Source organism: Gadus macrocephalus, chromosome 9 (assembly GCF_031168955.1).
Source record: "Gadus macrocephalus chromosome 9, ASM3116895v1".
In the NCBI taxonomy this organism is placed as follows: domain Eukaryota; kingdom Metazoa; phylum Chordata; class Actinopteri; order Gadiformes; family Gadidae; genus Gadus; species Gadus macrocephalus.
Window position 1 is genome coordinate 5,271,182 of NC_082390.1, and position 26,036 is coordinate 5,297,217.

At 39.9% G+C, this 26,036-nt stretch overlaps 18 non-coding genes across 18 annotated transcripts; all 18 read right to left on the reverse strand.

Moving 5' to 3' along the window:
• Nucleotides 1-13,870: 13,870 nt before the first annotated feature.
• On the reverse strand, nucleotides 13,871-14,012 carry LOC132465294 (U4 spliceosomal RNA). Its single transcript, XR_009527528.1, has one exon. It is a non-coding gene; the product is annotated as a U4 spliceosomal RNA (small nuclear RNA).
• Nucleotides 14,013-14,498: 486 nt separating this feature from the next.
• On the reverse strand, nucleotides 14,499-14,640 carry LOC132465269 (U4 spliceosomal RNA). Its single transcript, XR_009527504.1, has one exon. It is a non-coding gene; the product is annotated as a U4 spliceosomal RNA (small nuclear RNA).
• Nucleotides 14,641-15,116: 476 nt separating this feature from the next.
• Nucleotides 15,117-15,258, reverse strand: LOC132465288 (U4 spliceosomal RNA). The gene has a single exon (XR_009527522.1). It is a non-coding gene; the product is annotated as a U4 spliceosomal RNA (small nuclear RNA).
• Nucleotides 15,259-15,745: 487 nt separating this feature from the next.
• LOC132465332 (U4 spliceosomal RNA) lies at nucleotides 15,746-15,887 on the reverse strand. The gene has a single exon (XR_009527563.1). It is a non-coding gene; the product is annotated as a U4 spliceosomal RNA (small nuclear RNA).
• A 476-nt stretch (nucleotides 15,888-16,363) lies between these two features.
• Nucleotides 16,364-16,505, reverse strand: LOC132465333 (U4 spliceosomal RNA). The gene has a single exon (XR_009527564.1). It is a non-coding gene; the product is annotated as a U4 spliceosomal RNA (small nuclear RNA).
• Nucleotides 16,506-16,981: 476 nt separating this feature from the next.
• Nucleotides 16,982-17,123, reverse strand: LOC132465334 (U4 spliceosomal RNA). The gene has a single exon (XR_009527565.1). It is a non-coding gene; the product is annotated as a U4 spliceosomal RNA (small nuclear RNA).
• Nucleotides 17,124-17,599: 476 nt separating this feature from the next.
• Nucleotides 17,600-17,741, reverse strand: LOC132465335 (U4 spliceosomal RNA). Its single transcript, XR_009527566.1, has one exon. It is a non-coding gene; the product is annotated as a U4 spliceosomal RNA (small nuclear RNA).
• A 476-nt stretch (nucleotides 17,742-18,217) lies between these two features.
• Nucleotides 18,218-18,359, reverse strand: LOC132465336 (U4 spliceosomal RNA). Its single transcript, XR_009527567.1, has one exon. It is a non-coding gene; the product is annotated as a U4 spliceosomal RNA (small nuclear RNA).
• A 1,521-nt stretch (nucleotides 18,360-19,880) lies between these two features.
• Nucleotides 19,881-20,022, reverse strand: LOC132465270 (U4 spliceosomal RNA). Its single transcript, XR_009527505.1, has one exon. It is a non-coding gene; the product is annotated as a U4 spliceosomal RNA (small nuclear RNA).
• A 487-nt stretch (nucleotides 20,023-20,509) lies between these two features.
• On the reverse strand, nucleotides 20,510-20,651 carry LOC132465267 (U4 spliceosomal RNA). Its single transcript, XR_009527502.1, has one exon. It is a non-coding gene; the product is annotated as a U4 spliceosomal RNA (small nuclear RNA).
• Nucleotides 20,652-21,127: 476 nt separating this feature from the next.
• Nucleotides 21,128-21,269, reverse strand: LOC132465337 (U4 spliceosomal RNA). The gene has a single exon (XR_009527568.1). It is a non-coding gene; the product is annotated as a U4 spliceosomal RNA (small nuclear RNA).
• Nucleotides 21,270-21,745: 476 nt separating this feature from the next.
• On the reverse strand, nucleotides 21,746-21,887 carry LOC132465338 (U4 spliceosomal RNA). The gene has a single exon (XR_009527569.1). It is a non-coding gene; the product is annotated as a U4 spliceosomal RNA (small nuclear RNA).
• A 487-nt stretch (nucleotides 21,888-22,374) lies between these two features.
• LOC132465266 (U4 spliceosomal RNA) lies at nucleotides 22,375-22,516 on the reverse strand. The gene has a single exon (XR_009527501.1). It is a non-coding gene; the product is annotated as a U4 spliceosomal RNA (small nuclear RNA).
• Nucleotides 22,517-22,992: 476 nt separating this feature from the next.
• Nucleotides 22,993-23,134, reverse strand: LOC132465293 (U4 spliceosomal RNA). Its single transcript, XR_009527527.1, has one exon. It is a non-coding gene; the product is annotated as a U4 spliceosomal RNA (small nuclear RNA).
• Nucleotides 23,135-23,621: 487 nt separating this feature from the next.
• On the reverse strand, nucleotides 23,622-23,763 carry LOC132465339 (U4 spliceosomal RNA). The gene has a single exon (XR_009527570.1). It is a non-coding gene; the product is annotated as a U4 spliceosomal RNA (small nuclear RNA).
• Nucleotides 23,764-24,250: 487 nt separating this feature from the next.
• On the reverse strand, nucleotides 24,251-24,392 carry LOC132465272 (U4 spliceosomal RNA). The gene has a single exon (XR_009527506.1). It is a non-coding gene; the product is annotated as a U4 spliceosomal RNA (small nuclear RNA).
• Nucleotides 24,393-24,866: 474 nt separating this feature from the next.
• Nucleotides 24,867-25,008, reverse strand: LOC132465292 (U4 spliceosomal RNA). Its single transcript, XR_009527526.1, has one exon. It is a non-coding gene; the product is annotated as a U4 spliceosomal RNA (small nuclear RNA).
• Nucleotides 25,009-25,483: 475 nt separating this feature from the next.
• LOC132465341 (U4 spliceosomal RNA) lies at nucleotides 25,484-25,625 on the reverse strand. The gene has a single exon (XR_009527571.1). It is a non-coding gene; the product is annotated as a U4 spliceosomal RNA (small nuclear RNA).
• Between the last annotated feature and the right edge of the window lie 411 nt (nucleotides 25,626-26,036).

Here is a 26,036-nt window from a genome sequence, read left to right on the forward strand (position 1 = left end):
TGTTTGGCAAGCCATATCTATAAAATGTATCTAAATGGTGAGATGATTCCTTTGGAGTGCATGCTAGTCTTTGGAGTCAGAAAACACAACTGTTTACTGTGTCAATAACAATAGAAAAAGTAGGTGTTGAAAAGTGGACACGGACCCAAAAGATACAGTAAAATATCAGGGTACTGAGATGGGTTTAACAACCACTTTCAAATCTCCTGCACACTATTCTAATGTCTAATGGATATCTAATTATGTTAGTCGAATATAATATCCTAATCTGAATTTGATGTAATTTATTGTCTAGAAAAGTCAGTTACTCCGAGCTCTTCGACCGTGCTAATGGATTTGTACGACTTTGGGGAAAAAGGATCAGAAGTCAATTGTCTATTTCCCTTATTCAATCATCATAAGTAGCTTTTCTATAAGCCTGAATGAAAGTCAAGCTTACAGGTTGAAGAAATGTATTCAAATTGGTTGACATTAAGATATTATTATTTCATTGGAACAATACGCAGTCAAGACAATACTATGATTTTTTTTTCTGATCTTATCTTTTTTTTTATATCGTATATCTTTTAGTCTTGCGACCATAATCGCACATTTATACTAACGAGTTACACTTGCTTTTAGTACATTCTCCACTGTCAAATTGAGAAAGATTACACAACACAATCATCGAATGCTATCTTTCCCGACTCTTCGAGCACAAACAAGGTGATCTCAAAGGGAAACCAGATGCATCCATCCAGCGCCGTTCTGCACCCAGCCTTCAGCTAGGCATAGGGCTGATTGGCGTGCGGTGGTCTTGACCACGTACCCGACCGCCACCTCCGGCTCCGGAGCCCACCGTGATGAAAGGACGGGCTTGGCCTCGCCTGCATGTAGTGGATAAATAATGCAGCCAGAAGGGGCGTGCGCCTGTGGACATCCATGCATGTCAGAGGACACTGAAGGAGAGTGAGGTTCAGAGCCTGCCTCCACAACCATAGAGCCTATCGTCAGTGGGAAGTCGGAGGTATATAGTGCAGCTGTTTGCTACGATAGTGCTTCACTAATACCTTCGTATTCAATAAAGGACAATGTTATTGTTGTTCTATTATTACATATTATATATATTACACATTATTTTTCTTGTTGTAGATGCATATTGTCTTTAATAAAGAGGTTTATTGTATTTGATACAGGTGTGTATTTTAAATTCGACTTTAAGACGTGTGCAGCCTTTACACCTGAATGGGCCATATGGGGAATAAATGCCTACCTGTCAATCTAATTGGCAGTCACGCACCCGTTTTCATTTCAGGCACCGGGTCGAATTATTTTATGGTTGAAATTAGAACTTGAAACATAAAATCCACTAAGCGCCCTGTCAAACGGGACGCATGTGACATTTCACCCGCTGATGAGAAGAATAGCCTGCACCGAGGATATTCTCTATCAAATGTCAGACCTTTTTTCACCCTTCATCCCCAGCGTGAATGGGGAGGGCTGCCAGGACTCTGGTCGAAAAGCTCACAGAGGGGCCAACAATAGAATCCAATAAAAAAGATTTTTGTGGAGAAACACTATAAAGAAGCAGCCACAGGTGTTCTCATTTCTAAATCAATACCTATGCAGAAATGAGTCCGCGGATGAGAAATTGATGTGGAAAACAGTGCTCCCCCTTTTCATCTTGACATTTTATTTTGGCGGTTTGCTTTTGGTGCCACCCTTTCACCCGCTCAAAAAAAAAGAAATAACCTGAATATCCTTTGAAGTAATCACTTTGCAAGGCTAAACCCAATAATGAATCCTGGCCTGTTTTGATTAGCTTGAGGCGCACAGTGCCTCTGGGGGGAGGCGACGGCGTAAGGAACAGGCAGTCACATCTAAAAGTGGACAGTGGGAATCAGGGGGGTGACACATCAGGGACAGACGGCAGGGCTGCAGGCTGAGGACAACATCCTGCTCCCAGGCTAGCATTGTGGATGCGTGTGGAGCACAGCTTTAGCTGTAGCTAACCATTCGTTTGGCTGATGCATCTGCTGATTTTCGTTTTGAATATATTGATCTGAGTCCTTCAAAAGAGACGACACAGTTAGAGCCCCAAGCGTTGTATTAAATTGGCTGGCTCTGTCCAACATGCAGCAGCAGCGGAAAAAAAAAAAGTAATCATTTTCTAATGATGAGGCGGAGGAACGCAACCAAACATTTGCTTATTTGCATTTTTGGTTTGGACATGATAAACGACTAAATGAAAATGTTATGCTAATGTTGGATGTTGTTGTTGGTTAACCAATCATCGATTTCTGCACTAGCAAAAAATAAAAAGTGTACTAAAATACATAGTCAAATACAATATCGTAAAAACATAATATGATAATATTTTGTGATATGGCAGAACTGAATAATTTAGAATAGGCTCAGATTATGACATTTGAGAGTCTGCGAATGGGTTCTAAAGGTTATTCTGTATCACTGTATCCTCTCTGAATATAATATATCCTGTGCAGAAATGCACTCATAAAATGACAGGCAGTAGATTAAATGGATGAAAAGCCCTAAGGTTTTTCTCAAAACTGATGTAACAATTAAATAGATAAGTATAAATTCAGACAAATACATCATTATTCATTTTATTAATTATAATGATAAGAATTGCCCGGTAGGCTTGTACATAATTTTGATATGCAATTGTTGTTGCTTTGGCATATTTCGATAACAAGTAGCAGAGAGGAAGAGGAAAGGTGTGCTTGGTTTGTTGCCAACCCTGTTCCAGACCTCATCTTGCACATCGTGGTTATATTTAGCCATTAGTATTGTGTTCTTGTGAAAGTCTTTGTTAACAATCAACCAATATATTATTATGACTAGGTTATTGTCAAGGAGAGCCTTTTGATAATGTAAAGAGCCTGATATAAAACCCAAATATCTTTGGGAACAGTGTGCTTCAATAAACCACATGATTAATTTTGACCCGTTTTTGCCTGCTGTGAAATGGCACTAACACAAAGTAATCTAACACACAAAATAAGCAGGTGCAAGGAAGTCTTTTGAGGATTCCCTTTTCCAATCGGATGATGATCCAAATGTATATTTCACACTTGGAGTAGATTGCCTTTTATACCTTTCTTATTGGATCATTGCATTACCTAGCTACAAACCATGAGGATGGGCCTTACCCTACTTTACAGTCGACTCATCAAGTCGTTTATACATTATACACACAGTGATGATCATATTTCAACATTGCCATTCTCACTGTCTAACAGTTTCTTAGCAACTGAAATTACGTACGCGCCTCACTTTACCACACTGTTTACCCTGTAGCGTTTATAATGCAGCACATTGCTTGAGGTAACGCATGGCGTTTCTGTGTGTGGAGTGTCGCGCACAACATGTGAGGTTCGAGGGGCAATGTTGTCAACACATTTTTTTTCCTCGTCGAGGTTAAGCCTCCGAGCTCGAGAAGTCCTTTGCTTGGCTCAAGAGAGCGGAGGTTGCACACACCAGCGGGTGTGGAGAAAACAACTCCAGGGTGCTCGAGTGAGAATACCAAACACCTCTGGCATGCCAGTTTATACTATTCATCCTCCCTACAGCGCCAGCCTGGGCTGTTGGTGTGTCAGCCGCACGCGTGGCAATCTCAGGCAGCCGGGCTGAGTAAGTCAGCCCTGGTCTTAGTCACTTCAGCCCCCGGCTCAGAGGGAGGGCACTGCGCCAGTGGAAAAAACAAAAGAGCAACCGCACTGGAAGATGACAGGTTAAGGGGAGGAATGGATGGGAAAGGACCAGTCTGTCTACCAAATGGATTCACTGTAGAGCTTTTCTCGTCACTCGAAACACTTTCTATGTTACGTCTCACATTCACGCATGAGCGAACACGTTCTCACACTGGCCGCCGCGCGATGTGCCAGCTCGACTGGAGCCACGAGGGGATTCAGAGCGTACTCAAGGATACCTCTAAAGTTAAGCCAGGAGGCCAGACGATTCAAAGCAACAACCTTGACTTCCTCGGGAGATACGCCAGTCCCATTTGTTCCCGACGCTGGCCAGAGTGGAGATAACACATCAGAGGGGTTTTGTAGACCGTCGATAAGGTAGCGGCGAGGTGTTTTCAAATGAACACTTTGTTTCCGCTTGAGAAAACACGATAGAGCTGTCCTCTGCCTAATCCGTCTCTGCAGGATCCCTTTCTTCCACGCAAGATATCAAAGCGCCCAAGGGGACATTAATGAGAGTAGAAGCATAAATGTAGGCTACTGTTATGAAGTGTCTCCCTTTACATCCTCCCTGTTCCTCTTTGTTCCCAAAGAAACATTTTCTCTCTTTTTTCCACCCTCTCTCTGGCAATGCTCGCGTTACTTGGAAAATTTGAAGAAAATCGAAAGAAAGTGAGCTGCAAGTTTTATGAATTTGTTATTTATTCAGCAATGTAATGCCTTTTCTCCATTCTGGTCGAATTGTTTCTGTACGTCATGGATCAGATCAGAGAACCTAAGCCAGGGACAAGCATCTGGAATGATCCTCTAAGAAACCAACACCTATCTTACCAGAAGTAATCAGCGTAAACCCTTTGCGTTTATAATAGCACGTTCCAAGGCACTCAAAGCACTTAACATGGGAAGTGTGGGAGAAATCACACCTTACCCACAGCCGCTGTGTAGCATCCACCTGTGTGATGCACAGCAGGCACTTGGCGCCAGAAAGCTCCCCGCATACTGAATTTTAGAGTGGAGAGGAAATAAAACCATCAAACAGAATAGAAAGTGAAACAGAGACCAGGGTATGATTAGAATGCCGTGTGGGTACCAGAGAAAGGTTTGCAAGGTGACGTGCCATGGGATCTTCAGTGACCACAAGAGATCAAGACTTAAGTTTGACACCTCAAACGAAACTTGGCACCTCAAACGAATGACAGTGCTGTTTTTTCACAGGACAGTCTCCGGCCTGGGGCACATGGGATACAGCCGACCAGAGGGCGGAGGAGCACCCCCTACTGGCCCTTCAACACCTCTACCAGCGCCATCTGGTCTCAGATCTAAGGACAGACCAGGCCAACCCTGCTTAGCCTCCAGAGAAACTGGGAGTGCTTGGCAGGGAGCATTGGTGCTGGCAGCAGACCCATTCGCTTACTATTACTGATCCATCAAAATGAACATGACACTCAGTTTATCCAGGAAGCTTTGCTCAAGTGGCACATGAAGCTAAAGATTCCTTTTGTCTTTTTGTTGCCTCTCCCATCGGTGCCCTACAGGGTGCCTTCAGAGCATCACAAAAAGGGTCTTTTTCAGAGAATGGTTTCATTTCCCTGAGTGGCGGCCATCAAGTACTGTTTAACAACGTAACAATGGATCTCAATTGTTGTTTCACAAATTGGGTGGTTGTGTTGACTGGTTCCCTATTGGGGCCCTTCCCAGACGGTACTGTATAAACAAAGGTAGTGAGATTCGATTTCAAATTAATGAGGGACAAGGTTATATGCAGCAAGATGTTATAACAGCTGCTGGATTGCTTGACCTGCATTTTAGGCTTTGATATAAATCGCTATCCGACACATTTTAAGGGCTGCCTGTGGTGCTCTTGTTGTATCATTAAGAAAGTTACAAGTTTAACATTAAATTTTTCAACAGAGTCCCACTTTTTCTGTCCAGACGGATTAATAAATAATGAACAGATCTGTCATTTGAAACCATTTTGATCTACTCCATTCAGAACTTGGTGATGGAGGAATCTACAATGTAGAGGTCATAGCTCACAGTTAAACCTGGAGCCCAGTAATACCAAAGTCCTCGCCTGCTGACCAACGATTGGCACCACAGGGCTCAGCATTTATATTCAAATGGTCTTATTCAAAAGAAAAGAAGAAGTCATTAAATATGAATAGGTCTGGAGATTGCATCTCGCCCTCCAGTATTTAGCATTTTTCTTTGGGGCATGATTTAGGATAGACTTATATGACCAGTAATCGAGTTTGCGTGAAATATAGTAAAATATATATATATATATATATATAAAATATACATTATATATAATAAGGCAAGATTTAAGACTTCAAATTAATGCATTTACAAACAGTGGAATATAAATAATAAATTAATCTTAATAAAATGGCGTTAGATATAAACCTGTATCTATCCTTTTATATAATAATCCAAAACTTGTGGGTAAAGGTAAACTTAACTCGTGTGTGTATGTTTTTGTGCACGTGCGGTAACAATGTGATCATTTGAGGATCTTCAACTTGTTTCTCTGCTAAACCGAGTTCCACTCTATGTTGTACGGTAACCTGAATCTATCAGCAGAAAATAAGACTTCTCATAGAATCTCACAATAATGAGTGCAGATCGATGTGTATGTGTGTGTCTGACACGCTAGGTTCTTCCAGGGTGGCTGGTGAAGAAGAATATATAAGTATACTGTCAAAGATCATATGCCTTAAAACTAGAACCCAATCAAACTTGTGTAACGTGTAGTTGTGTCCTCTCTAGAAGCAAATGGGGGGTTGGGATTTTCCTTTAAATTGCCTTTCTGTCATGTATCAGTCAAACAAAAGATTCCTGGTCGGTGTGCCAGTCTCCCCTAGGTATCTCCTCCCCACCTGTGGTTTAACCCAGAGAGGGGGATAGGCAGTTTGGGATTGGCTTTTTCAAATCATGGTAACCAAATAGGAGGGCGGTTTCAGCTTTTTTGATTGTACAACCCAGAGAACAGGTAACGATTAGGAGACCTCCGATAGGACCGCCCTTGTCATATGTTTTTAAACTTTTGTACAAGAGCAATTAAGAAGAGTTCTTGTAGCAGGATGGTGGTTGGGGAATCCTGCGAGGGCCCACAAATGAAAGATGGCTTTGCGTCTTGGTTCTGTGCTATGTTTGGAACAAAGGACTCCACCTAGATCAAGATCTTGCTGGCCTGTGCTGGGTGCTCACCAGGTGGAATGAAGCTCTGGCTGGCTGGGGATTTGTCATGGACGTTACCCATGTATTCTCGCCTCATCACTCCCAGCTCTGTGGGTTTGTGTTTGTGTTCTTGTGTGTGTGTGTGTCTGTGTCTGTGTTTGTGTGTTTGTGTCTGTGTGTGCGTGCGTGCGTCTGTGTGTGTGTATGTCTGTCTGGTGGTCTGGATTAACCCTTATCAGCTTAAACTAATAATAAATACCAGTGGTTGAAGTGGTGGAACGTTACGAATGAAATCCAATAAAAGAGCTTCTTTACAGCCAGCTGCAGCTCCCTGCTTCTGGGTTCTGAAATGACTTCCTAGCCCTCAAAGGTCAGCTGACATACTCATATCTCACTGTGCCTTGGTAACCAAATTCTATGACCTGCACTATATATCATTTCACGCAGGGCAGTATGTCTTTTCAGGTTAACCTTTATTCCAAACCTCTTCACACTTCAGTAGGGACTGTATAAAGGCCAAAAGGAAGAAACACACTGTATATATATTACAGAAACATGTAGAGCGACAAAAGGGAAAAACACTTTAGATTACACTTAAACCTAGTCGAGGATTTTCTTTGGTTGATCTACAGCGTCCTATCCCAGATCAGCAATAATAATAATACGGACTGAGAACCTCTCTAGGTTATTTCCTGTTTCTGAAGGATATCTCGCTTGGCGATCATAAAAAAATATGGTTTATTAACCATACAGACGATGTGTAAGAACACTTTCCTCTCAGGCGACGAGAAAAAATATCCCACCATAAGTCCTATAGGATCCAATGTATTCATTCAAACTGAAAGAAGACTTAGGCCCAATCTCAATACTTCCCCTTACCCCTTATCTTCCCCCTTACCCTTGAAGTTGCGCGTTCATGTGAGAGCTAGTGGTGTCTCAATACCCAATTTGATCAAGATTAAGGGATAAGATTGAGTGCTATGTACCCCTTATTTTTAAGATGATTTGAGAGCTCACTTGCTCCTCCAAGGGCTATCCCAGAGCACATAGCGAAACCGGGAATTTTAAAAAAAAACATGGCTGCTTGATGCGAGGAATATTTTACAGCTATCTACACAACTTTTTATATGTTTATAATGACTCGGTTTGATCTGAAATGTGCTACACGAACGATGCATAGTATTGTAGGTCTTAACTGAAGCTTCAAACGGTAGTTTTAGGATACAATTAGCGCGTATACCACCACTCCATTGGCTTATATGGTAGCTTGCCAGCTAGATGCTAGCCCTGCTGCAGCGGATTCGAATTGTATCCGAATCCGTTCGGTTCGTTTACCACAGTTCGGAGCATTCTGGAGATCCGCGGATTTCGGTTTCATGAAGGCATTGCCTTATGTAGCGTATTTTGCCTACTGTAGCCTACGTCCGATACAAAAAGGGTGTTTAGGACCCAGCGGAATGCATTCTCTCCAGTGCTGCCCGAGCCAATGAGACTTTTCCCGCCCCTCCCTTCAGCCTGTCAGCGTTCAAAACAAACTGGGCTTTAAACTTCGTTGCGCTCGTCGCCAGAGTTCTAAGCCTCGTCGGCCGTTATCCCTTACATGTTACACTCAGTGCACCATGTTTTCAAATGCATTTAGGGGAACATTTATTGCACAAAAAAGCCTTGCAAGTTGTCTGATTGCAGTCAATTAACACATTGCAAATAGCCTGTGGGTCTCATTCATTTTTGTGTTTCTCCCCCAAACCCTCCGTCAAAAAAAAGTCCGCCTTTTTAGACAAAGACAAAGACAAAGCAAAAGGGGCAAGGGGAAGAATCGAGATTCGGCCTTACTCTCTAGATAGGGGTACAAACTGTGATATAAAAATATCCCCCACTCACAGGCCACAGATAATTAAATATCCCCTCTGAGTGGTTGAAATTGCATTTCGAAGCGCAAGGCCGATTAGACCATGCAAACAATGACGTCCTCCTTCTGAGCTCTTTCACTGGAATTGATGTGCACTTCTGCACGCCTTTTCACATACTAGCGCTGGGTAGACTGAACGATAAATAAATAAGAGGCACATTATTAATCCCGTACGGGAATTTAGAGAGGCTCAATCATGAAGACAGATGCAGGAAGATGAATATAGGAGTTTTTTTCACGGTATGATGACAAATCCACAAAGATACTGGGATTAGGGATGCGGAAATAGACTTGCTGCACCACAACCATGTTAGATCCACTGTGATATTGCCAACATACCTAGTGGACAAGTTCAATGGCCAATCGAATCGAATGGGCCTTCGGTGGAAGCTGAATGAGTGGCACAATGCAGCAGAATCACAACAGTAAATCTCCCTCCACCTCTCAACTCAGGTCCCATCTGCAGCGACTGGACTATGTCAAGATACCCCTGCGACAAATTCCTCTGGCTTAGCCCCCGGAAAAGGGCACCCTGCACTTTATATTGGCCCACCACCAAAGACCAAACACTAAAACTCCTTCGAGCAATACGTATGGGAACACTGGACCCTGAGCCTCCAGTCATTACAGGCAGTATTTCAGTGACTACAGACGGGGACCGAAGGAGACTTGGACGAGGCTATAGGCTGAATGCCCGTGAAACATTGTTAACCAAATGAGGTGATGACTTTAAGTTAATCACATACAGCGGCACACACACACACGCACACATGCACGCACACAAACACACACACACACACACACACACACACACACACACACACACACACACACACACACACACACACACACACACACACACAAAGACCCGAGAAGTTTTCTGTCCCTGGTTCAACTGCATGAAGAAAAAAAACGTGCATGGTTCGTTTAATTAGACGGCTTGACCACACGGGGGGACCACTCTAAAGGCATCGTAATATAATTTGACGGGAGATAATGGGGTCTCCTGGTACATCTTTAGCCTTTTCGAGTATTGGCTACATGCGGCTTGGCCCATTTAAAACGGAAGAGGCAAATAAATTGGTGGTTCTCAGTACCAAGGGTAAGGGCTTCTTCACACTGGGGACTTTCTCCTATTCTCGGGGGTAATTAGAGGAGGGCCTCTTGTGCATCCTTTTGTGCTCAATCAGGATGTGAATTTTTGCATGAGGCCAAAGCAACAGGGCTTGACTTTTCTGTCTGCGGATGAAGCCTCGGATTCATTATCACGGTCATACATGCCACAATAAAGCACAGTTTGATCACGCTCGGTAAATAAGATACACACAAACTGTTCTTGGGGCTGATCTATCTACCTGCAAACACACTGTGCCCAGTTGCGAGCACATTTACTTTGTGAGTGGGTGCATGTCTTGAAGGTCTGTGCGCCGCCGGAAATGCATTCCACCAAGAAATCCAATTAAAAGCGGCGGGATCCTAGAGGAAAAGCAAGGGAGCCTGATCTATTTGAGCAACACCCCTGCTCTGAGCCACCAACCCCCGCTACCCCTCACCCTTCTCCTCCTTCTCCTCCCCGCTGTCTGGCGCTCCGCTCATAGAGTGCCAGTGGAATAGTATAGTCCCATTTCTCCCTGATAACCTTTGAGCTCTCTCTCTCTCTCTCTCTCTCTCTCTCTCTCTCTCTCTCTCTCTCTCTCTCTCTCTCTCTCTCTCTCTCTCTCTCTCTCTCTCTCTCTCTCTCTCTCTCTCGCACACATGCGTGCACACATGCAAGCACACACAGATGAACAAAACCTAATCACACACTACACACACAATGTCTTATTCTGTGGTTTTGACTTCAGTCTAGATCTGCAATTCACTGGGGATGAGCGCAGCTGGAAGATTTATATTATTCCATGTTGCGCACTAGGACTAACCCATCAAGGCTCTGTGTACATTATGGCCAGGCGATTGGTGAAGGCCCATCGTTCCTTTCAGATTTGTTAGATCTGCCAATTGACTGGAAGGGACAGGTACAGGTACAGGGGGGGGGGGGGGGGGTGAAAAAGATAAATAAGATGGAAAGAAAAAGAGACAAACGGCGTCTCCCTACAGGGACGACAGGGTAATTCAGGAGCAAACGATGTGTCAGGATGTCACGGGCTAACTACAAATTGGGGGCGCCCCCCTCTCATACCCGTCCAAGATTTAAAAAACAAACAAACCTGCTGACGTTGAAGAACAGGGCAGAAGGGATTAATTGAGGATGTTGAAAAAGTCGATCCAGTTATGAACATTCCTCGATGCCATGTGATGACCAAATATCCTGTTTTCTGACTGAATGAGTAGCTGTAGCGCAGCCCGTTGTTTGGGGGGGGGGAGAACTGTACTATCTTCCAGGGGACCTCGGAGATGCAGTCATGCAGATGTTTGTTAACGACCAAATCATTTAAGTTTATATTTTGGGATGCATGCGTTAAGGCAGTGATGCAGGACCCTTTTAAGATAATTAGGTATGGCATTGCACGTATAAAGTGTAAAGTAAGAGGAGAACCAGTTTCGAAAATAGTGAGTACATTCACACTGATTTCCATGGATTTACGGCCTGGTTTCCATGGCAAACGGGTTACCTAGGAAATAGCCTATTGACATGTTCGGACTCTTTGGGCTTTGCATATGATCTGCATTCTGGCTGCTGGAAAAAAAGAGTTAATCAATGGCCGCTTTTAAGTTCAGGGACCAACCACTCCATTAGGTGGGAGATGGTAAAATTATTTCCTAATGTTGAAGAAGCACTGGGTCATATGCAGGTCATCCGACCACACACAGGATTATACAACCACTACACAATGAGGGCCGATGGATTCCTGTTTCAATGGACCCTGGAATTCCAGAGGTCGTATACGATTAAGATTACAAAAAGGCAAATAAATATAATTTATTAAAGTAAATTAATAAAGATGCAGTTTCAAGACGGGGTGCTTATTGTAGACAATAAGGTATACTGATAAACTGAGCACATGATACATTTGAAATAATATATAGCACAGTTGCAAAAGCAATGGTAGCCTTACGTTCCCCTTACAGAGTACTTTAGACCTAGCTGTAGTAGCTAGTTCCCCCTCAAACATCTTATGTATTCAGAGGGCATGTCTAATCAGAAGCCAAGAATAGTGTCTCTCTCACAAATCACATTTCATTGCATTACATCTGACTAATAGAGAGCTAGGAAGAGGTGCAGTTTTCATCATCACTATCGTAGAGACAGGGGAGGCTGTGTACCCCGACACCTGATGAGAAGACTGATTACAGCCCGTACCCTCCTGACAGCACAACACCCCCATGTCTCGTCCTAATCAGAGATCTGCGAAATTACACTCCTCTACGGCAGGTACACAAGATGGTTGGGCTACAGCTAACAAACCAGACATGCTAATGCCTGATCAAAATAAACTTAACAGTTTACAAAATGATGACCATTTGATGTTTACAGTTACAGCAAACATATTCTCACTTTTAAATGACTACACTTAACTTTGAATATGATTGTTGCATTTGTAGATAGGCTTTACTAGATTATTAGATTACTTGTATCATAATGTAAATGAGCTAACTTGATAAATATCAATAATAAGTCCACGGGTGACATCTAGTGGCCATGTCTGTACCCTCTGCCCGTCTCATCACCGTGGGGCACAGAACATTCAGCCGCTCTGCTCCCCGTCTCTGGAATGCTTTACCACCCGAACTCAGAAACATCACTTCCTTTCCACTTTTCAAATCACATCACAAAACCCATCTGTTCAAAACTGCCTATTCCACCTGATGCCAATTACTATGTCTGTGTTGCAACAACTTTTCTTTCTTTCTGCTGAGTTCTTCAAGGAAAGTGATCGAATCCAAAGGAATAGCTTTAAAGAGACTTTATTTAGCATAAAGTATTTTCGGTATGGTAAACTGATACTCTGAAGCAAAGAGATATTGAAGATGTATTCTAAGCACGTGCGAGTATCTCCTAGCTGATCAAAAACATTAACCCATGATGGTTGTCTAATAGCTGCCGGAAGATTCTGAAGATAATGTTCGATCTGTAGGCTTTTATGGTCTGAACAGCGCGGTCCGGAAGTAGTGGGGGGAGCCGATTTGAGATAACCCTCGGCTTTCTCGCCTGGTCTGTGGTGCTGCCTTCTGTGGCTTAAGTATTTATTACAGCCTTCAGTAAGGTCTTGCTCCCCTTGTGGCTATGTATGGTATTTACGGCTTATATGTTTGGTCCTGCTTCATTGGGTCTATGTGTGGGTAGCTTAGATTCTTAAAATACGTAACATTTCTATACATTTTTTTTTTTTTTTCTAATTGTGTTTCTCTCAAATGACTTTTGTTTACCTCTGTACGGTGTCCTTGAGTGACGAGAAAGGCGCCTTTAAATAAAAGTATTATTATTATTATTATGCAAATACACTGGGCAAAAATAACAAGGTAGCCTACTAGAAAACGAGTTCTAACAATTCACAAAAAACAATGTTTTATTATAAGTTTTAAGCATTGACTAAAGATCAGTTTACAAATAAATCTGCAGTGTTTTGTGGGATGAAATCACAACATGAAGTGAGTAGGCTAGCGTAAGGAAGCATATACCGTATATGGAAGCATATATGTAGCAATATTCAAATGGCAATGCAATTTGCAATTCAATAAGTCTTTACATTATGCAATTGACAATTCATTAAGTAATTTAATAATGTAATTAGTAAACACGTTATTCAAAGTGTATTTTAACATGCAAAGTGACAATGAAATGCAAAAGTTATAACAATAAATATAGAATAACATTTTGTCAAATGCGAAATTCAAATTACATTTCAATCCGTTTTGCAAAACTTTTACAGATTTGCGGATTGAAATGTAATTTTAATTACGCAACACACTGAGCGTGGCGAAGTCCATTACAATCGGGGATGCTATAGCTTTTCAGTTTGTATTCATTTTCAAAAATATAGTGGTCAAGTAGGTCAAACAGACAGAGATAATTGGAAATTAGGCGGAATACACTCAGTAATCCAACACAAATTGCTGTTCATAGAATTTATATTGAACACATGATCAGTCTCCTTAGAAACTGTCAAACATTGCCATCGCCGACTATATTGCAAGTCATCTTAAGCGGGGTATTGCGTAAAGTTTTCAACTAGCAACAATCACGACTCAGTTAAACCAAATAGGCTACGATACTACCGCTGCGCAAAGATACAGACAAAATGATTGACAAAGTAGTTTGTTTTACACTACAACCTCTTAAACAAGGGTGTATTATGCCCAAGTTTCTGAACATTTGATTGTCAGCACTAGATTAGGTTAGTACAGCACATCGTGTAGCAGTTTTTAAGTCATATTGTTTCACATTTGTTAAATATGTAAACATTTGTTGAATGAAACAAACTTGAAACAAACTGGATACAACCTGGGTTCTACACTGTAGATTCTACATTGCATTGTGGGACGAAATCACAACATGAAGTGAGTAGACTAGCGCCCATGTCATTAGCATGGAAAACACTCGCTTACTTAATAAAACCTTGGTGTTATTACTGATACTTTACGCAAGCAGTGCCTGTAATATAGTGGTCAAGTAGGTCAAACAGACATATAATTTGAAATTAGGAATAATACGCTCAGTAAACAAGCACCAATTACTGTAAAAATTGAAGGATAATTTATTTTGAACATATTATCAGTCTCCTTAGAAACTGTCAAAAATTGCCATCGCCGACTATATTGCAAGTCGTCTTTGGCGGGGTATTGGGTAAAGTTTTCAACTAGCAATAACCGCGCCTCAGTTAGACCTCATAGGCTACGATACTGCCGCTGCGCAAAGATAACAATAGAAATATTGACAGAGTTTGTTTGTTTTTCACTACAACCTCTTACACAAGGGTATATTATGCCCACGTTTCTGAACATTTGATAATCAGCACTAGTTTAGGTTAGTACAGCACATCATGTAGCAGTTTTTAAGTCATATTGTTTCACATTTGTTAAATATGTCAACATTTGTTGAATGAAACAAACTTGATGCAACCTGGGATCTACACTGTAGATTCTACATTGCATTGTGGGACGAAATCACAACATGAAGTGAGTAGACTAGCGCCCATGTCATTAGCATGGAAAACACTCGCTTACTCAATAAAACCTTGGTGTTATTATGGATACTTTACGCAAGCAGTGCCTGTAATATAGTGGTCAAGTAGGTCAAACAGACAGATAATTTGAAATTAGGAATAATACGCTCAGTAATCAAACACCAATTGCTGTACAAATTGAAGGACAATTTATGTAGAACATATTATCAGTCTCCTTAGAAACTGTCAAAAATTGCCATCGCCGACTATATTGCAAGTCGTCTTTGGCGGGGTATTGGGTAAAGTTTTCAACTAGCAATTATCACGCCTCAGTTAGACCTCATAGGCTACGATACTGCCGCTGCGCAAAGATATCGATAGAAAGATTGACAGATTTTGATTGTTTTTCACTACAACCTCTTACACAAGGGTATATTATGCCCACGTTTCTGAACATTTGATCATCAGCACTAGTTTAGGTTAGTACAGCACATCATGTAGCATTTTTTAAGTCATATTGTTTCACATTTGTTAAATATGTCAACATTTGTTGAATGAAACAAACTTGAAACAGACTTGATACAACCTGGGATCTACACTGTAGATTCTACATTGCATTGTGGGACGAAATCACAACATGAAGTGAGTAGACTAGCGCCCATGTCATTAGCATGGAAAACAGTCGCTTACTTAATAAAACCTTGGTGTTATTACTGATACTTTACGCAAGCAGTGCCTGTAATATAGTGGTCAAGTAGGTCAAACAGACATATAATTTGAAATTAGGAATAATACGCTCAGTAAACAAACACCAATTGTTGTAAAAATTGAAGGATAATTTATTTTGAACATATTATCAGTCTCCTTAGAAACTGTCAAAAATTGCCATCGCCGACTATATTGCAAGTCGTCTTTGGCGGGGTATTGGGTAAAGTTTTCAACTAGCAATAATCGCGCCTCAGTTAGACCTCATAGGCTACGATACTGCCGCTGCGCAAAGATAACAATAGAAATATTGACAGAGTTTGTTTGTTTTTCACTACAACCTCTTACACAAGGGTATATTATGCCCACGTTTCTGAACATTTGATCATCAGCACTAGTTTAGGTTAGTACAGCACATCATGTAGCAGTTTTTAAGTCATATTGTTTCACATTTGTTAAATATGTCAACATTTGTTGAATGAAACAAACTTGATACAACCTGGGATCTACACTGTAGATTCTACATTGCATTGTGGGACGAAATCACAACATGAAGTGAGTAGACTAGCGCCCATGTCATTAGCATGGAAAACACTCGCTTACTTAATAAAACCTTGGTGTTATTACTGATACTTTACGCAAGCAGTGCCTGTAATATAGTGGTCAAGTAGGTCAAACAGACATATAATTTGAAATTAGGAATAATACGCTCAGTAAACAAACACCAATTACTGTAAAAATTGAAGGATAATTTATTTTGAACATATTATCAGTCTCCTTAGAAACTGTCAAAAATTGCCATCGCCGACTATATTGCAAGTCGTCTTTGGCGGGGTATTGGGTAAAGTTTTCAACTAGCAATAATCGCGCCTCAGTTAGACCTCATAGGCTACGATACTGCCGCTGCGCAAAGATAACAATAGAAATATTGACAGAGTTTGTTTGTTTTTCACTACAACCTCTTACACAAGGGTATATTATGCCCACGTTTCTGAACATTTGATCATCAGCACTAGTTTAGGTTAGTACAGCACATCATGTAGCAGTTTTTAAGTCATATTGTTTCACATTTGTTAAATATGTCAACATTTGTTGAATGAAACAAACTTGATACAACCTGGGATCTACACTGTAGATTCTACATTGCATTGTGGGACGAAATCACAACATGAAGTGAGTAGACTAGCGCCCATGTCATTAGCATGGAAAACACTCGCTTACTTAATAAAACCTTGGTGTTATTACTGATACTTTACGCAAGCAGTGCCTGTAATATAGTGGTCAAGTAGGTCAAACAGACATATCATTTGAAATTAGGAATAATACGCTCAGTAAACAAACACCAATTACTGTAAAAATTGAAGGATAATTTATTTTGAACATATTATCAGTCTCCTTAGAAACTGTCAAAAATTGCCATCGCCGACTATATTGCAAGTCGTCTTTGGCGGGGTATTGGGTAAAGTTTTCAACTAGCAATAATCGCGCCTCAGTTAGACCTCATAGGCTACGATACTGCCGCTGCGCAAAGATAACAATAGAAATATTGACAGAGTTTGTTTGTTTTTCACTACAACCTCTTACACAAAGGTATATTATGCCCACGTTTCTGAACATTTGATCATCAGCACTAGTTTAGGTTAGTACAGCACATCATGTAGCAGTTTTTAAGTCATATTGTTTCACATTTGTTAAATATGTCAACATTTGTTGAATGAAACAAACTTGATACAACCTGGGATCTACACTGTAGATTCTACATTGCATTGTGGGACGAAATCACAACATGAAGTGAGTAGACTAGCGCCCATGTCATTAGCATGGAAAACACTCGCTTACTTAATAAAACCTTGGTGTTATTACTGATACTTTACGCAAACAGTGCCTGTAATATAGTGGTCAAGTAGGTTAAACAGACAGATAATTTGAATTTAGGAATAATACGCTCAGTAATCAAACACCAATTGCTGTACAAATTGAAGGATAATTTATTTTGAACATATTATCAGTCTCCTTAGAAACTGTCAAAAATTGCCATCGCCGACTATATTGCAAGTCGTCTTTGGCGGGGTATTGGGTAAAGTTTTCAACTAGCAATAATCGCGCCTCAGTTAGACCTCATAGGCTACGATACTGCCGCTGCGCAAAGATAACGATAGAGATATTGACAGAGTTTGTTTGTTTTTCACTACATGCTCTTACACAAGGGTATATTATGCCCACGTTTCTGAACATTTGATCATCAGCACTAGTTTAGGTTAGTAGAGCACATCATGTAGCAGTTTTTAAGTCATATTGTTTCACATTTGTTAAATATGTCAACATTTGTTGAATGAAACAAACTTGATACAACCTGGGATCTACACTGTAGATTCTACATTGCATTGTGGGACGAAATCACAACATGAAGTGAGTAGACTAGCGCCCATGTCATTAGCATGGAAAACACTCGCTTACTTAATAAAACCTTGGTGTTATTACTGATACTTTACGCAAGCAGTGCCTGTAATATAGTGGTCAAGTAGGTCAAACAGACATATCATTTGAAATTAGGAATAATACGCTCAGTAAACAAACACCAATTACTGTAAAAATTGAAGGATAATTTATTTTGAACATATTATCAGTCTCCTTAGAAACTGTCAAAAATTGCCATCGCCGACTATATTGCAAGTCGTCTTTGGCGGGGTATTGGGTAAAGTTTTCAACTAGCAATAATCGCGCCTCAGTTAGACCTCATAGGCTACGATACTGCCGCTGCGCAAAGATAACAATAGAAATATTGACAGAGTTTGTTTGTTTTTCACTACAACCTCTTACACAAGGGTATATTATGCCCACGTTTCTGAACATTTGATCATCAGCACTAGTTTAGGTTAGTACTAGGGATGGGCATAATTAATCGATGCTCGATAATTGATCGTTAAGAAATGCGTCGATCAATTTATATTGTTATCGATTAAAAGGACGTTGTGTTGCATACTGTGAGTCTTGAAGCATTTAATTGAATATAACCCTGCCGACTGGTGGAAAGTGAATGGAAGAAGGTTCCCCAGGCTGTCAAAGTTAGCGCGACAATACCTCTGCATCCCCGCAACTTCGGTCCCGTCAGAGCGGGTGTTTTCTGCTGCTGGACTGACAGTTACAAGGCTGCGTTCGCGTCTGACCCCCGAGCATGTTAACATGCTTATATTCCTAAACAAAAATATGTAGGCTGGAGTTACTGTATGCTATGGACGACAGTCACCACCGTATGTGAGTCGCTCTTTTCTTTCTTAATGTGTTGACTCTCGCTCCGCTTGGTGCCTCTTGGAGTCGTTACATTTTGCCAAAACGGTGATATTTTAGCAACAAGTCCAGCCTTATATATGTTCAATAAGGTATTGCTTTTAGATAGACTAGTTCATGCAATTGTTTGTAAATGGGTGGCTCATCTTTTTGTTGCGAGCCTTTTCCGCGCGCCGGCTGCAGGCATTATATGTCGGCCTTTTCCCCCCCTTTTTTTTTCATAACAGTTATACAGTTTAATGCCCACTTTTAGCCTACTGCCTTTGTTTGATTATTGTTGTCCGATAAGTTCGCTACTTATTGTAATTGGAATAGGCTACAGATTTAGTCTTGTTGAATCGTTTCCAAACCTTTAAGAGCGCCTGTAGGCGCATTGTTCGGACTTTACGAGCGCCGCATAGGCCTATAACCTATAATGCCTGTATTTATTATTTTAAAACTGTTAAACAGTTGTAGGTCTTCAAGTTAACTGTATTGTATTAATTTTGGCCCATACATTATTGTTGGAATAAAGATTTCATTGATAAAAACATTAGAAAAAAAACATAGAAAAAAGTTAATGATTAATCGATAATTGATCGATAACTCTAGCGATGCTCGATCAAGAAAATTTCTTCAAATGCCCATCCCTAGTTAGTACAGCACATCATGTAGCAGTTTTTAAGTCATATTGTTTCACATTTGTTAAATATGTCAACATTTGTTGAATGAAACAAACTTGATACAACCTGGGATCTACACTGTAGATTCTACATTGCATTGTGGGACGAAATCACAACATGAAGTGAGTAGACTAGCGCCCATGTCATTAGCATGGAAAACACTCGCTTACTTAATAAAACCTTGGTGTTATTACTGATACTTTACGCAAACAGTGCCTGTAATATAGTGGTCAAGTAGGTCAAACAGACAGATAATTTGAATTTAGGAATAATACGCTCAGTAATCAAACACCAATTGCTGTACAAATTGAACGACAATTTATTTTGAACATATTATCAGTCTCCTTAGAAACTGTCAAAAATTGCCATCGCCGACTATATTGCAAGTCGTCTTTGGCGGGGTATTGGGTAAAGTTTTCAACTAGCAATAATCACGCCTCAGTTAGACCTCATAGGCTACGATACTGCCGCTGCGCAAAGATATCGATAGAAAGATTGACAGATTTTGATTGTTTTTCACTACAACCTCTTACACAAGGGTATATTATGCCCACGTTTCTGAACATTTGATCATCAGCACTAGTTTAGGTTAGAACAGCACATCATGTAGCATTTTTTAAGTCATATTGTTTCACATTTGTTATATATGTCAACATTTGTTGAATGAAACAAACTTGAAACAAACTTGATACAACCTGGGATCTACACTGTAGATTCTACATTGCATTGTGGGACGAAATCACAACATGAAGTGAGTAGACTAGCGCCCATGTCATTAGCATGGAAAACACTCGCTTACTTAATAAAACCTTGGTGTTATTACTGATACTTTACGCAAGCAGTGCCTGTAATATAGTGGTCAAGTAGGTCAAACAGACATATCATTTGAAATTAGGAATAATACGCTCAGTAAACAAACACCAATTGCTGTAAAAATTGAAGGATAATTTATTTTGAACATATTATCAGTCTCCTTAGAAACTGTCAAAAATTGCCATCACCGACTATATTGCAAGTCGTCTTTGGCGGGGTATTGGGTAAAGTTTTCAACTAGCAATAATCGCGCCTCAGTTAGACCTCATAGGCTACGATACTGCCGCTGCGCAAAGATAACAATAGAAATATTGACAGAGTTTGTTTGTTTTTCACTACAACCTCTTACACAAGGGTATATTATGCCCACGTTTCTGAACATTTGATAATCAGCACTAGTTTAGGTTAGTACAGCACATCATGTAGCAGTTTTTAAGTCATATTGTTTCACATTTGTTAAATATGTCAACATTTGTTGAATGAAACAAACTTGATACAACCTGGGATCTACACTGTAGATTCTACATTGCATTGTGGGACGAAATCACAACATGAAGTGAGTAGACTAGCGCCCATGTCAATAGCATGGAAAACACTCGCTTACTTAATAAAACCTTGGTGTTATTACTGATACTTTACGCAAGCAGTGCCTGTAATATAGTGGTCAAGTAGGTCAAACAGACAGATAATTTGAAATTAGGAATAATACGCTCAGTAAACAAACACCAATTGCTGTAAAAATTGAAGGATAATTTATTTTGAACATATTATCAGTCTCCTTAGAAACTGTCAAAAATTGCCATCGCCGACTATATTGCAAGTCGTCTTTGGCGGGGTATTGGGTAAAGTTTTCAACTAGCAATAATCGCGCCTCAGTTAGACCTCATAGGCTACGATACTGCCGCTGCGCAAAGATAACAATAGAAATATTGACAGAGTTTGTTTGTTTTTCACTACAACCTCTTACACAAGGGTATATTATGCCCACGTTTCTGAACATTTGATCATCAGCACTAGTTTAGGTTAGTACAGCACATCATGTAGCAGTTTTTAAGTCATATTGTTTCACATTTGTTAAATATGTCAACATTTGTTGAATGAAACAAACTTGATACAACCTGGGATCTACACTGTAGATTCTACATTGCATTGTGGGACGAAATCACAACATGAAGTGAGTAGACTAGCGCCCATGTCATTAGCATGGAAAACACTCGCTTACTCAATAAAACCTTGGTGTTATTACGGATACTTTACGGAAGCAGTGCCTGTAATATAGTGGTCAAGTAGGTCAAACAGACAGATAATTTGAAATTAGGAATAATACGCTCAGTAATCAAACACCACTTGCTGTACAAATTGAAGGACATTTTATTTTGAACATATTATCAGTCTCCTTAGAAACTGTCAAAAATTGCCATCGCCGACTATATTGCAAGTCGTCTTTGGCGGGGTATTGGGTAAAGTTTTCAACTAGCAATAATCGCGCCTCAGTTAGACCTCATAGGCTACGATACTGCCGCTGCGCAAAGATAACGATAGAAAGATTGACAGAGTTTGTTTGTTTTTCACTACAACCTCTTACACAAGGGTATATTATGCCCACGTTTCTGAACATTTGATCATCAGCACTAGTTTAGGTTAGTACAGCACATCATGTAGCATTTTTTAAGTCATATTGTTTCACATTTGTTAAATATGTCAACATTTGTTGAATGAAACAAACTTGAAACAAACTTGATACAACCTGGGATCTACACTGTAGATTCTACATTGCATTGTGGGACGAAATCACAACATGAAGTGAGTAGACTAGCGCCCATGTCATTAGCATGGAAAACACTCGCTTACTTAATAAAACCTTGGTGTTATTACTGATACTTTACGCAAGCAGTGCCTGTAATATGGTGGTCAAGTAGGTCAAACAGACATATCATTTGAAATTAGGAATAATACGCTCAGTAAACAAACACCAATTGCTGTAAAAATTGAAGGATAATTTATTTTGAACATATTATCAGTCTCCTTAGAAACTGTCAAAAATTGCCATCGCCGACTATATTGCAAGTCGTCTTTGGCGGGGTATTGGGTAAAGTTTTCAACTAGCAATAATCGCGCCTCAGTTAGACCTCATAGGCTACGATACTGCCGTTGCGCAAAGATAACAATAGAAATATTGACAGAGTTTGTTTGTTTTTCACTACAACCTCTTACACAAGGGTATATTATGCCCACGTTTCTGAACATTTGATAATCAGCACTAGTTTAGGTTAGTACAGCACATCATGTAGCAGTTTTTAAGTCATATTGTTTCACATTTGTTAAATATGTCAACATTTGTTGAATGAAACAAACTTGATACAACCTGGGATCTACACTGTAGATTCTACATTGCATTGTGGGACGAAATCACAACATGAAGTGAGTAGACTAGCGCCCATGTCATTAGCATGGAAAACACTCGCTTACTCAATAAAACCTTGGTGTTATTATGGATACTTTACGCAAGCAGTGCCTGTAATATAGTGGTCAAATAGGTCAAACAGACAGATAATTTGAAATTAGGAATAATACGCTCAGTAATCAAACACCAATTGCTGTACAAATTGAAGGACAATTTATTTTGAACATATTATCAGTCTCCTTAGAAACTGTCAAAAATTGCCATCGCCGACTATATTGCAAGTCGTCTTTGGCGGGGTATTAGGTAAAGTTTTCAACTAGCAATAATCACGCCTCAGTTAGACCGCATAGGCTACGATACTGCCGCTGCGCAAAGATATCGATAGAAAGATTGACAGATTTTGATTGTTTTTCACTACAACCTCTTACACAAGGGTATATTATGCCCACGTTTCTGAACATTTTATCATCAGCACTAGTTTAGGTTAGTACAGCACATCATGTAGCATTTTTTAAGTCATATTGTTTCACATTTGTTAAATATGTCAACATTTGTTGAATGAAACAAACTTGAAACAGACTTGATACAACCTGGGATCTACACTGTAGTTTCTACATTGCATTGTAGGACGAAATCACAACATGAAGTGAGTAGACTAGCGCCCATGTCATTAGCATGGAAAACAGTCGCTTACTTAATAAAACCTTGGTGTTATTACTGATACTTTACGCAAGCAGTGCCTGTAATATAGTGGTCAAGTAGGTCAAACAGACATATAATTTGAAATTAGGAATAATCCGCTCAGTAAACAAACACTAATTGCTGTAAAAATTGAAGGACAATTTATTTTGAACATATTATCAGTCTCCTTAGAAACTGTCAAAAATTGCCATCGCCGACTATATTGCAAGTCGTCTTTGGCGGGGTATTGGGTAAAGTTTTCAACTAGCAATAATCGCGCCTCAGTTAGACCTCATAGGCTACGATACTGCCGCTGCGCAAAGATAACAATAGAAATATTGACAGAGTTTGTTTGTTTTTCACTACAACCTCTTACACAAGGGTATATTATGCCCACGTTTCTGAACATTTGATCATCAGCACTAGTTTAGGTTAGTACAGCACATCATGTAGCAGTTTTTAAGTCATATTGTTTCACATTTGTTAAATATGTCAACATTTGTTGAATGAAACAAACTTGAAACAGACTTGATACAACCTGGGATCTACACTGTAGATTCTACATTGCATTGTGGGACGAAATCACAACATGAAGTGAGTAGACTAGCGCCCATGTCAATAGCATGGAAAACACTCGCTTACTTAATAAAACCTTGGTGTTATTACTGATACTTTACGCAAGCAGTGCCTGTAATATAGTGGTCAAGTAGGTCAAACAGACATATAATTTGAAATTAGGAATAATACGCTCAGTAAACAAACACCAATTGCTGTAAAAATTGAAGGATAATTTATTTTGAACATATTATCAGTCTCCTTAGAAACTGTCAAAAATTGCCATCGCCGACTATATTGCAAGTCGTCTTTGGCGGGGTATTGGGTAAAGTTTTCAACTAGCAATAATCACGCCTCAGTTAGACCTCATAGGCTACGATACTGCCGCTGCGCAAAGATAACAATAGAAATATTGACAGTTTGTTTGTTTTTCACTACAACCTCTTACACAAGGGTATATTATGCCCACGTTTCTGAACATTTGATCATCAGCACTAGTTTAGGTTAGTACAGCACATCATGTAGCAGTTTTTAAGTCATATTGTTTCACATTTGTTAAATATGTCAACATTTGTTGAATGAAACAAACTTGATACAACCTGGGATCTACACTGTAGATTCTACATTGCATTGTGGGACGAAATCACAACATGAAGTGAGTAGACTAGCGCCCATGTCATTAGCATGGAAAACACTCGCTTACTCAATAAAACCTTGGTGTTATTACGGATACTTTACGCAAGCAGTGCCTGTAATATAGTGGTCAAGTAGGTCAAACAGACAGATAATTTGAAATTAGGAATAATACGCTCAGTAATCAAACACCACTTGCTGTACAAATTGAAGGACATTTTATTTTGAACATATTATCAGTCTCCTTAGAAACTGTCAAAAATTGCCATCGCCGACTATATTGCAAGTCGTCTTTGGCGGGGTATTGGGTAAAGTTTTCAACTAGCAATAATCGCGCCTCAGTTAGACCTCATACGCTACGATACTGCCGCTGCGCAAAGATAACGATAGAAAGATTGACAGAGTTTGTTTGTTTTTCACTACAACCTCTTACACAAGGGTATATTATGCCCACGTTTCTGAACATTTGATCATCAGCACTAGTTTAGGTTAGTACAGCACATCATGTAGCATTTTTTAAGTCATATTGTTTCACATTTGTTAAATATGTCAACATTTGTTGAATGAAACAAACTTCATACAACCTGGGATCTACACTGTAGATTCTACATTGCATTGTGGGACGAAATCACAACATGAAGTGAGTAGACTAGCGCCCATGTCATTAGCATGGAAAACACTCGCTTACTCAATAAAACCTTGGTGTTAATACGGATACTTTACGCAAGCAGTGCCTGTAATATAGTGGTCAAGTAGGTCAAACAGACAGATAATTTGAAATTAGGATTATACGCTCAGTAATCAAACACCACTTGCTGTACAAATTGAAGGACAATTTATTTTGAACATATTATCAGTCTCCTTAGAAACTGTCAAAAATTGCCATCGCCGACTATATTGCAAGTCGTCTTTGGCGGGGTATTGGGTAAAGTTTTCAACTAGCAATAATCGCGCCTCAGTTAGACCTCATAGGCTACGATACTGCCGCTGCGCAAAGATAACGATAGAAAGATTGACAGAGTTTGTTTGTTTTTCACTACAACCTCTTACACAAGGGTATATTATGCCCACGTTTCTGAACATTTGATCATCAGCACTAGTTTAGGTTAGTACAGCACATCATGTAGCAGTTTTTAAGTCATATTGTTTCACATTTGTTAAATATGTCAACATTTGTTGAATGAAACAAACTTGATACAACCTGGGATCTACACTGTAGATTCTACATTGCATTGTGGGACGAAATCACAACATGAAGTGAGTAGACTAGCGCCCATGTCAATAGCATGGAAAACACTCGCTTACTTAATAAAACCTTGGTGTTATTACTGATACTTTACGCAAGCAGTGCCTGTAATATAGTGGTCAAGTAGGTCAAACAGACATATAATTTGAAATTAGGAATAATAC